Source organism: Mercurialis annua, linkage group LG2 (genome assembly GCF_937616625.2).
Source record: "Mercurialis annua linkage group LG2, ddMerAnnu1.2, whole genome shotgun sequence".
NCBI classification, from domain to species: domain Eukaryota; kingdom Viridiplantae; phylum Streptophyta; class Magnoliopsida; order Malpighiales; family Euphorbiaceae; genus Mercurialis; species Mercurialis annua.
Genome location: NC_065571.1, coordinates 44,534,820 through 44,544,100, shown reverse-complemented (window position 1 = coordinate 44,544,100; position 9,281 = coordinate 44,534,820).

The following is a 9,281-nucleotide window of genomic DNA, read 5'->3' as shown; positions in this document are numbered from 1 at the left end:
ATATAAAGAGGTTATCTCGATCATTCATTTTATAAATACTCTATAAAACTCTCAAGTAGTGTGTTCAAAAAAGATAATACCTTGCTTCATGTAGTATAAATAGTAGCATAGTGATCTCCTTCAAAAATTTATCCTTAAAAATTACATACCCAAGTTTGTCTTAAATCTGAATTAACGACTCTTAGCACTTCAAACTAGTGGCTTCTCTATCTCTAAATTAAATTATTTGTTTCAAGTAATTTTGTCTTACGAAATCCTCCAAGTAATAAATTTGCTATAATAATCATAATCCAAAATTAATCTGAAAACCAAATTGGCTCTGATACCAATTGATGTAATATTGATGTCAATTGTCAAAGTTATGGTACCAATTGTTGTGCCGGTTGTGAGTGAATTGATATGCGCAACGGAATCAAAATCATTTGGTAGGTATTTAATTAAGGATTTATCCAATAAACAAAAATATAGCAAATTAAAAAATAACATAAAATATTTACGTGCTTTAGTAATTGTGAAAGGATCAAGCCCTCTAGTAATCATCAAATTAAGTACAAAATTGGTGGAGAATTATTAAATGGAGAATATTTCTAGTATATATTGCCCTTAGAAAAAAAAAACTCAAAAACTAACTCTCATACAAAAAGTAACCCATAACGGATTAACTTATACCTCACATCGCACACACTCCTTTTTTTACATCAATATTTGATTCTATATTATGTGTTCGGTTCAATTTTAAGATATAAATGAGATAAGGTATATATAGTGAACAAACAATTCATATGATATTAGAAGTACTTATCCTAATTGGGTATACTATCTACTTACTCAATGACAACAAAATTATCTTTCATTTAAATACTCCACCGTATAGTCTTAATCTTAATACAAATAGAATTTTATGCATTATTCCAACATTTACAATTTTGGTTTTAAAAATGAGGTGCCTCAACTTAAGGTTAAATTTTAAACGCAAAATATTTTAATAAAAAAATTTAACCCTTTTTAATTATATCCTGACCTTGTAAAATCATAAATCCAGTCCAAATATGCACTTTTTACTTTTAATTATATGCACGAGTATTACATTGACATTTTTTTATTCAAAAAAAATTCAAATAAATCATTCATTTTGAATTTTTTTGAGTGAAAAAAGTTCAAAGAAGTCAATTATAAGAAATTTTTTGAATTTTTTCAAATAGAAAGGTTCAATTTATAAAATTGGATACAATTGAAAGTGAAAAGTGCAAATTTGGACAATGTTAATAATTTTATAAGGTCATAATATAATTGAAAAATGGCTAAAAAAGGGTGTTTATAAAGATACTTTTCCTATTTTATAGGTTTTAATTTTTTATATATATATATATATATATATTATGTATTATATATTCTTCTCAAAAAAGGACCCCGCCGTCTAACCACTGTATTTAAGTTTGAATTCGAAATCGAATTTGGCAATAATTTCAACTCCATTAAGTTCATTGATAGTACACTGTAGTTGTACCTTCCAGAAGGTTTAGCGCCTAGCTGACCGGAATGCAGTTGGGACTTTAGCCTAATCTTTATGACCAATAAAAACGGGGAACAATACATGAGTTTGGTTTCTCCAATAATACTTTGCTTTGTAACACCAATTTATTAGGATTGAGATTCCTCCCATTCATTTCAACTTAAAAAGTCCAAGTTTAATAAATCAACATCATTTATTATCAAAATAATGGAGTAGTAATAAGTACTTCTTCCGTTCCATTTTAAAAGTCTCACTTGACTTTACACACACAAAAAAACATTAATTATTTTTATTTTTTCATATTTTTTTGTATTTTGCCAGAGGCGGATTCAAAAACTTTGGATGGTGGGGTCCGTATATATAAATATTATAAAAAAAATTATCAAATACTATAGATTTTGAATAATATAATATTAAAATAATAAATAATATTTTTTATAATTATTTTTGATAAATTTTATTTCATTAAAATATTTAATAAATACATTGCTAATTCACTATTCAATATATACTTTTTTAATATAAAAAATTATATATTAAATAGTGTGAGTAAAAAGTTACTCATCATTTTATTTCGATTAGAAATTTATTTTCATGTGGAATCTGATAATTAAAAAACTAAATTTTTTTATAATTAATTAGAAAACTAAATTAGTATATTCAATTGTGTTTCCATAATATCCCAACATAATTAATTATATAGAATTTTTAAAAATTATGTAATTAAATTTACACTTTTAAGATTTGATAGTAATCAATAAATAAAATATAAAACAAAATATATAATTTTTACTATCTATTTATATTTTATATATAAATAAATTAAGATATAAAATGACTTAATAAATAATTTATATGTAATTTAATAAATTTTATATTTGTTTAAAATTTTAGTCTGTATTCAATAATTTCTAATATGCATCTCAATTTAATGAGAAATCTATAATTTTTCTCATTCTATAATTTTAGTTTGATGCATGTGAACAATTATAAAATTTTAAAAAATAATTTTAATTAATTTTTAGTTATATTTGTTTTAGTTAACAAAAAATCTATTAGATTATCTAATAGAAAAATGGTTTGAATAATATTTATTAATCTATTATTATGAGCTAATTTGATAAAAAAAACTATCTAAGTAATTATGTAATGATTTTGATAAAATTATATAAAGATGAGATATTAATAGGTTTAATTTAACATATATATATATATATATATATATATATATATATATATATATATATATATATATATATATATATATATATGAGTACATAGGTAATTATTTTCTTCCCAAAAAGAGGTGGGATCCATGGAAGCTACCCTCCATAGCCTACATCCGCCACTATATTTTGCCCCTATTAATGATAGTGAAATTTTTCGTAGAATTTTTTTAAAATAATTAAAATAAAAATAAAATAGAATATTAATAAAAAAATATTCTAAAAATAATAATAAGATTTTTTAAATGGAATATTTTAAAATGGAATATGGGACTTCTTAAACAGGACGGAGGGAGAATTATTTTAATTAAATTAATTTACACTATTTATTTTCATAATGAATTGTGTAAAACAAAATAGTATTTTAATTAAATTAATTTATATTATTTATTTCATAATAAATGGTGTAGATCGTGAACTTGACCCCTCAAATTAAAATGAATTTGAGAGGATTCTAATTCAATTAATTATTGTCAATCCTCCGTTTCGGAAGTGGCTCTCTTGAAGTTCAAAATTTCTTTTGTTTTTTTATGTACATTTAAATGATGACACCTAAATAAAATAATAAAATAATTATTATATTAAAATAAAATTTATTTAGCTGTCAACCATATAAATATATTTGGAACAAATAGAGAGATTTGGGATTTGAAGGAAGCCATTACCTTCGTTTTATTTAGAAAGTTTTTTTTTTGCCATTTTTTGTTCCATTTATAAAGTTTTATTGTAGTAACTTTTTAGTACATTTTTGGCCTAATTACTTTAAAAAAAAAACCACCTTCTAATATTTTTTTCGTTTATACCATGACCTAGGAAAAAGTTCATTTGTACCTTTTTTTTTGATTTTTCGTTTTCAACTCTACCCTAAAACACTAAATTGAACTGTTTTTATTTAAAAAAAACTTAAAATAATCCTTCATTTTTTAACTTATTTGTATTTTTTCAAATAGAAAAAAGATGAAATAACCCTTCTATTTAATTATTTTTAATGTTTTCATCCTTTAATTAATTAAATTGTCAAAAAATAAAATTTTGGGGTACAATTGAAAACGAAAAAATCAAAAAAAGGGTACAAATGAACTCTTTCCTAGGTCAGGGTATAAACAAAAAAATATTTCAAGATGGGATTTTTTTAAGTAATTAAGCCTACATTTTTTTAATCTTTATTCATTTTTAATGTTTAAACATATTTTACAAGACATCTAGTACCACGTATAATTCCAAAGCAAGATGCATTACCATAATATTTTTTACCATGATTAATACACTTCAAGTTGTATTGACCTTTTTAGTAAGAGAAAATAACAAAAGTATATAAAAAAAGAAAAAAAACAACAATGCTAAATTTGCTGAAATATTACATGAGCACCTCAAAAAATTGAAACTTTACATTTAATACCTTTCCAATGAGAATGCAACACATGGCACATACAAAACAAATAAAAAAAGGTCAAAAACGCGTCAGAATAGGTCAAAAACGCGTCAAAACGCGTCTAACGTGCGTCTGACACGCGCGTTAGTCTGCATGCGTCAGTCACGCGTCATTTTATCAAACTATTCAAACATGTATCATTTATGTATCTGTTATTGTAATACCCCGTAAAATTGAAGGATTAAATTATTCCACGTAAGGAATAATTTATGGGACCGGGAGAACGTAAATTAAATTTAAGGATAAATTTAATTTATAGTATCTCCAGAAATATAAAATAGTTATAGAAGTTAAAATATAAAATTTGGATATTTATATTTTAATTAACGGGAATTAAGAAATGCTTATAAATTAAAATAGGATAATTTATAAGTCCCGTGTGAATATTTTTGGAGTCAATATTCACGAAATATTTTTAGAAAGTTACCCCTAAAATTTTATAGAATTTGGAGATAGAAATTTTATTAAGTGGGTCTAATTTAGCCCTAATAAATCTTTAATGAATTATTAAAGATAAAATATAAGTGCCGTTAGAATAAAAATTATGTTTTTATTCTAATTACGAATTATGGAATTCGTGGTTAAAATTTCATAAAATTTGGAGTTCGTTGTCCGTTTTAGTTACGGACGAATATTTAAGAATTTGGGTTAAAGTAACGCGTGAATACCTAGGGACTAGTTTGGCTTTTAGCCAAACTATATATATCAATATGAATTCAAATGAATTCATTAGCTGCAGAAATAGAAAACTTAGGTTTTCATTACAGAGGCGCGGCGACGGTAGTTTCGACGATTTCGATCCGATTTCTCGTTTCTAACTCAAATTTCTTCGGTAATCCATTAATAATCGAAGTTATAACCGTTATTTTGAATTTGGATATATAGAAAATGGATTATATTCGAATATATAACGGTTACCGTATCGAATCGAACGTATACGTAATGATTTTACGTTCCGATAGCGGAAATGGATAGATTGGTGTTTGTATAGGTGTTTAGGATCGAAAAGTGGCGTTTTAGCACGTCGGAAAGCCCGGGAAATCGAGTTTCCCGGGGCTGTGCACGACTGGTGCACGAACGTGCACTTATAGTGCACGAACGTGCACCAGCCATGGTGCACGATCGTGTACCAAGTGCACGATCGTGCACTAGCCTGGGTGCACGAACGTGCACCAAGCAGCACGATCGTGCACAGGGTTTCACGTTCGTGCTGCCATGGCTCGAAGGGGGGAGTGTTTTGGGGCTTTTTGCCCTAACTTTCGACGCAAGTAATCGTCGAACTATGGATGAGTTAAATGGACTTTAAACCTTAAACCTATAAGTTTAAAGGACATTCAATTAATTAAAACATAGAGATGTTTTAATTAGGTCCTCTATTAATCAAAGTGATTAATAGCTAGAGGACTATGAGTTGAGATTAAAAATGAGTATAGACTAGATATGTTATATGTTTAGTAATGTCAATAGAGAGTCTACTCTTTAGAGTTAGAATTCTTGTTTCAATTGTGTTTAATAATTGTTTTCTAACTAGATCCGACGAGCAAGCAAGCTACCGGACCAGGAGAGTAGAGGGTGAACGAGAACTGTTTTGTGGATAACGGTTTTGTGAGTTCGCATATTTACTTTTGAATATTAATGTCAAAACATTTATAACTAAAAATGTGTTTGAAATTGCATTGCATAGAGTCAATTTGAAACCAATATATAGATCCACTGGAACGTGCTATCTATTGGGCAACAATAGAACTGTGTGATCACCGGTATTAATAAATTATTCCATTGCATACTAGTTGGGTTCTTTGGCCAGAGGCTTGCAAAGCGGCCAAGACCTAACAGGTTATCCTTGGGAGCCAGTAATTTAATTTACGGCCCAACAAACCTTACACAGAGATAAGATGATTGTGATAACGTGAGTTCACATTTCATCCTGTGTTAAACAAGAGAGCACGAACTGTGACATTAATCACAGTTAACCAAATGGGGTTTCTCTTAGGGTTTCATTGGGATCGGTTATTTGGCTGCACAAAGTACGTTTACATGCGATTTCTGCTTTTATTAATATGCTTGAGTAACTATGTGAATTCACTCATATTTGACCCCCGTTGATTTCCCTTTTCACAGGTAAATGATATTTTGACGTGACAAGACTTCCAATTCTTTTTCTGGAAGTTGTAACTAAATAAAGGTCACTCTAGAGCTGCAGAGTAGTTCTAGCTCCGAACAGTAGTTCAATTGTAAATGCTTAAACTCTGATATGAAATTACTGTGAGTATCATTTTGGGACAAAAGCATGTTTTTATAAAAAGGGCTTTTGCCAGTTGTTTATAAGAAATCTGGTTTTGATAAAAGCTTTGTGATTAATTAAGTGGCATGCTAAAACCAGTTACTTGACGCGATAACTGGTTTGCACCGCTGGCATTGTTTTTGGACAGGGTTGTGTCAAGGTGTGTGCAGTATACATGTATTACCCTGAGTCCAGAAATGCGATTGCATGGTTTTGATTACACGTTTATTTGAAGGTTTTCAAATACTTGCAAATGAAATTGAGACCTTTTATGTTTTCAAAACGCGAAAAGTTTTTACTGTTTTTCCTAGGCTTGCTACGGGTTTCGGAACAACCATTCCCATTCCCTAGCGCCGGTCTCGACACGAGTTTCTAAGCGGAAATCGGGTCGTGGCAGTTATGTATCAGATATGTATCAAGGACATACCTGATTATTATTATTTTCATATTTCTAAAATAAAAATAAATAAATAAATATATTATTAATATGTATTATTTATGTGTCTCTAAGGTGTATGTATAATATATTTTAAATTAAAAGATATATGTATCACGTGCTTTAATTAAAATTTACGCATCAAATAATAACATTTTGATATGTTATTATTCATTATAAATTGAAGCATAAAAATAATAAGTTATGTGGTGTATATATAGTATCAAAATGTTATTGATATTATTTGATATATTATTATCTTTGAGGTGTATATATAACATAATTTTAAATTAAAGATACATGTATCACATATTTTATGTGAAATTCATGCACCAATAACATCTTTATATGTTACTCGATATAAATATCTTTAGTATACATGATATATACACAAAAAAAAAATTAATAACAATATTATCCACTTCATTAGCATTAAAAATATATTTTTCTCTTTATTTGCAACAATTTCTTATTATACGTCTAAACTATTTATGATATGTATAAGAGATGTATCATATATGTATAGTGTTTGTATTTAAGTTGTATATTTAACGTATTGAATATATAATTTTTGGGTAGTTGAAATGTATCTATAACATATATTAAAATAAAAATATGCCACATGCTCTGTAAATTTTATAAAATATTTATCAATGATACGCATTAAGAATATATTTATCATGTTTTAATTGTATATGAAAGATGTATCTAACAAATACATCTAAAAGACACATATTAAGGATGTATATATTATGTATAAATTATATATCAACGATGTATCTGTTTAATACATTTTAAAAATATATCTACCATATATATAAATTATTTATCAGAGATATATCAAATATTTATACAAAAAAATTCGATAAGTTTTGAGTTGTTAAAAAATATTAGTAATAAAACTTAAAAAGGACAATAAGAAAAAGGTTCCGAACAGCGAATATGTATCAAATATGCATTGCAAATGTATTGGATATGTATTTGAAGTGTATCGTATATGTATCGTAGATGTGTCAAATATTGTTTTCAAATATTTTTTATATGTATCAAATATTCATCGGTTGATTCAGTTAAATCGATAAAAATAACAAATAACAAATTAAAAGTTTAATTAATTCAATTAATTAAACTTCAATTTACTACATCTAGTTCACTTTTAGATCCAAGATTAAAAAAAAGACCAACTCATCTATGCGTCGATTAACTGTTTTTCTTAAATAATAAATTTATAATTATCTAATATATCTGAGATGTGTTGAAAATGTATTAGAGATGTGTCAGAAATGTATCAAAGATGTATTTGTAATATAAAATTTGACAATATTTTATTTAAATTTATCTTTCAAGTGGCTTTTTGTATGTTTGATTATTTTTAATTTTTTTACATAAATTAAATTCACCATATTATAATTATTTTAATTTTTATCTAATATAAATTAATTTTTTGTTCAATCTATTTTATTTTAACTACAATAAATATTATACATGTATCGTACGTGTATCCACTGTTAAATTATAACAATTGTACTAAATATGTATTAAAATTCAAATCCAAATTCTATAATTCGCACCCATCTTCTATAAAACGCTTAAAAATTTATCCTTTACATTAAAAAATCAACAAAAAGCCACTAAAACCAACGTACCCTAACATATATTTAAATTATGAAATGCTAGAAAAATTGTGCCTAATAATTTTTTTACTGTATTTGAATTTAACTGATTAAAAAAAGATTCTAATTTCTAATATAATAAATTACAAATACTAGTAATTAAATAAGGAAAAAAGAGTTACAAATATAATGGCTTAATCACAAAAAAAAACCCTCACCTTTTAGCCCCTTTTCAGTTGCAATCTGACGCTGCAATTTTGTCAGCTGCACCCTAATTCGCGCATTTGGATTTCAATTCCACCCTCAAAATCAAATTGGATTCTTTTCCACTCGGGAAAAATTCATAAAACCCCTTATAAAGTACTCATTTGAATTCTTTTCCACACAAAAGTTAAAAATGAATGACTTATTTTAACTTTTTGCAAATGGAGAAGAGATCAATTTAATATTTGAGGGTGAAATTGGAAAATAAAGGTGCGAATTAGGGTGCAGTTGAAAAAATTGTAACGTCATAGTGCATTTATAAAGGGGCTAAAAGATGTTTTTTTTGGTGATTAAGTCTAAATATAATAAACTATTCTCACTTAATTAAATTCTAATTTTAAATATTTGAATAAAAATCTAACTCTTCTGCTTAGTAAGAAAAGTCAACCATTAAATCTATATAATTGTGAACTTTTGTAAGCTTTTTTTTTTTTCTATAAAACTCTCAACATTTACTCTCAATTTACTACTCTTCACTATAATTTTACTACTCTTCACTATAATGTGGCGATG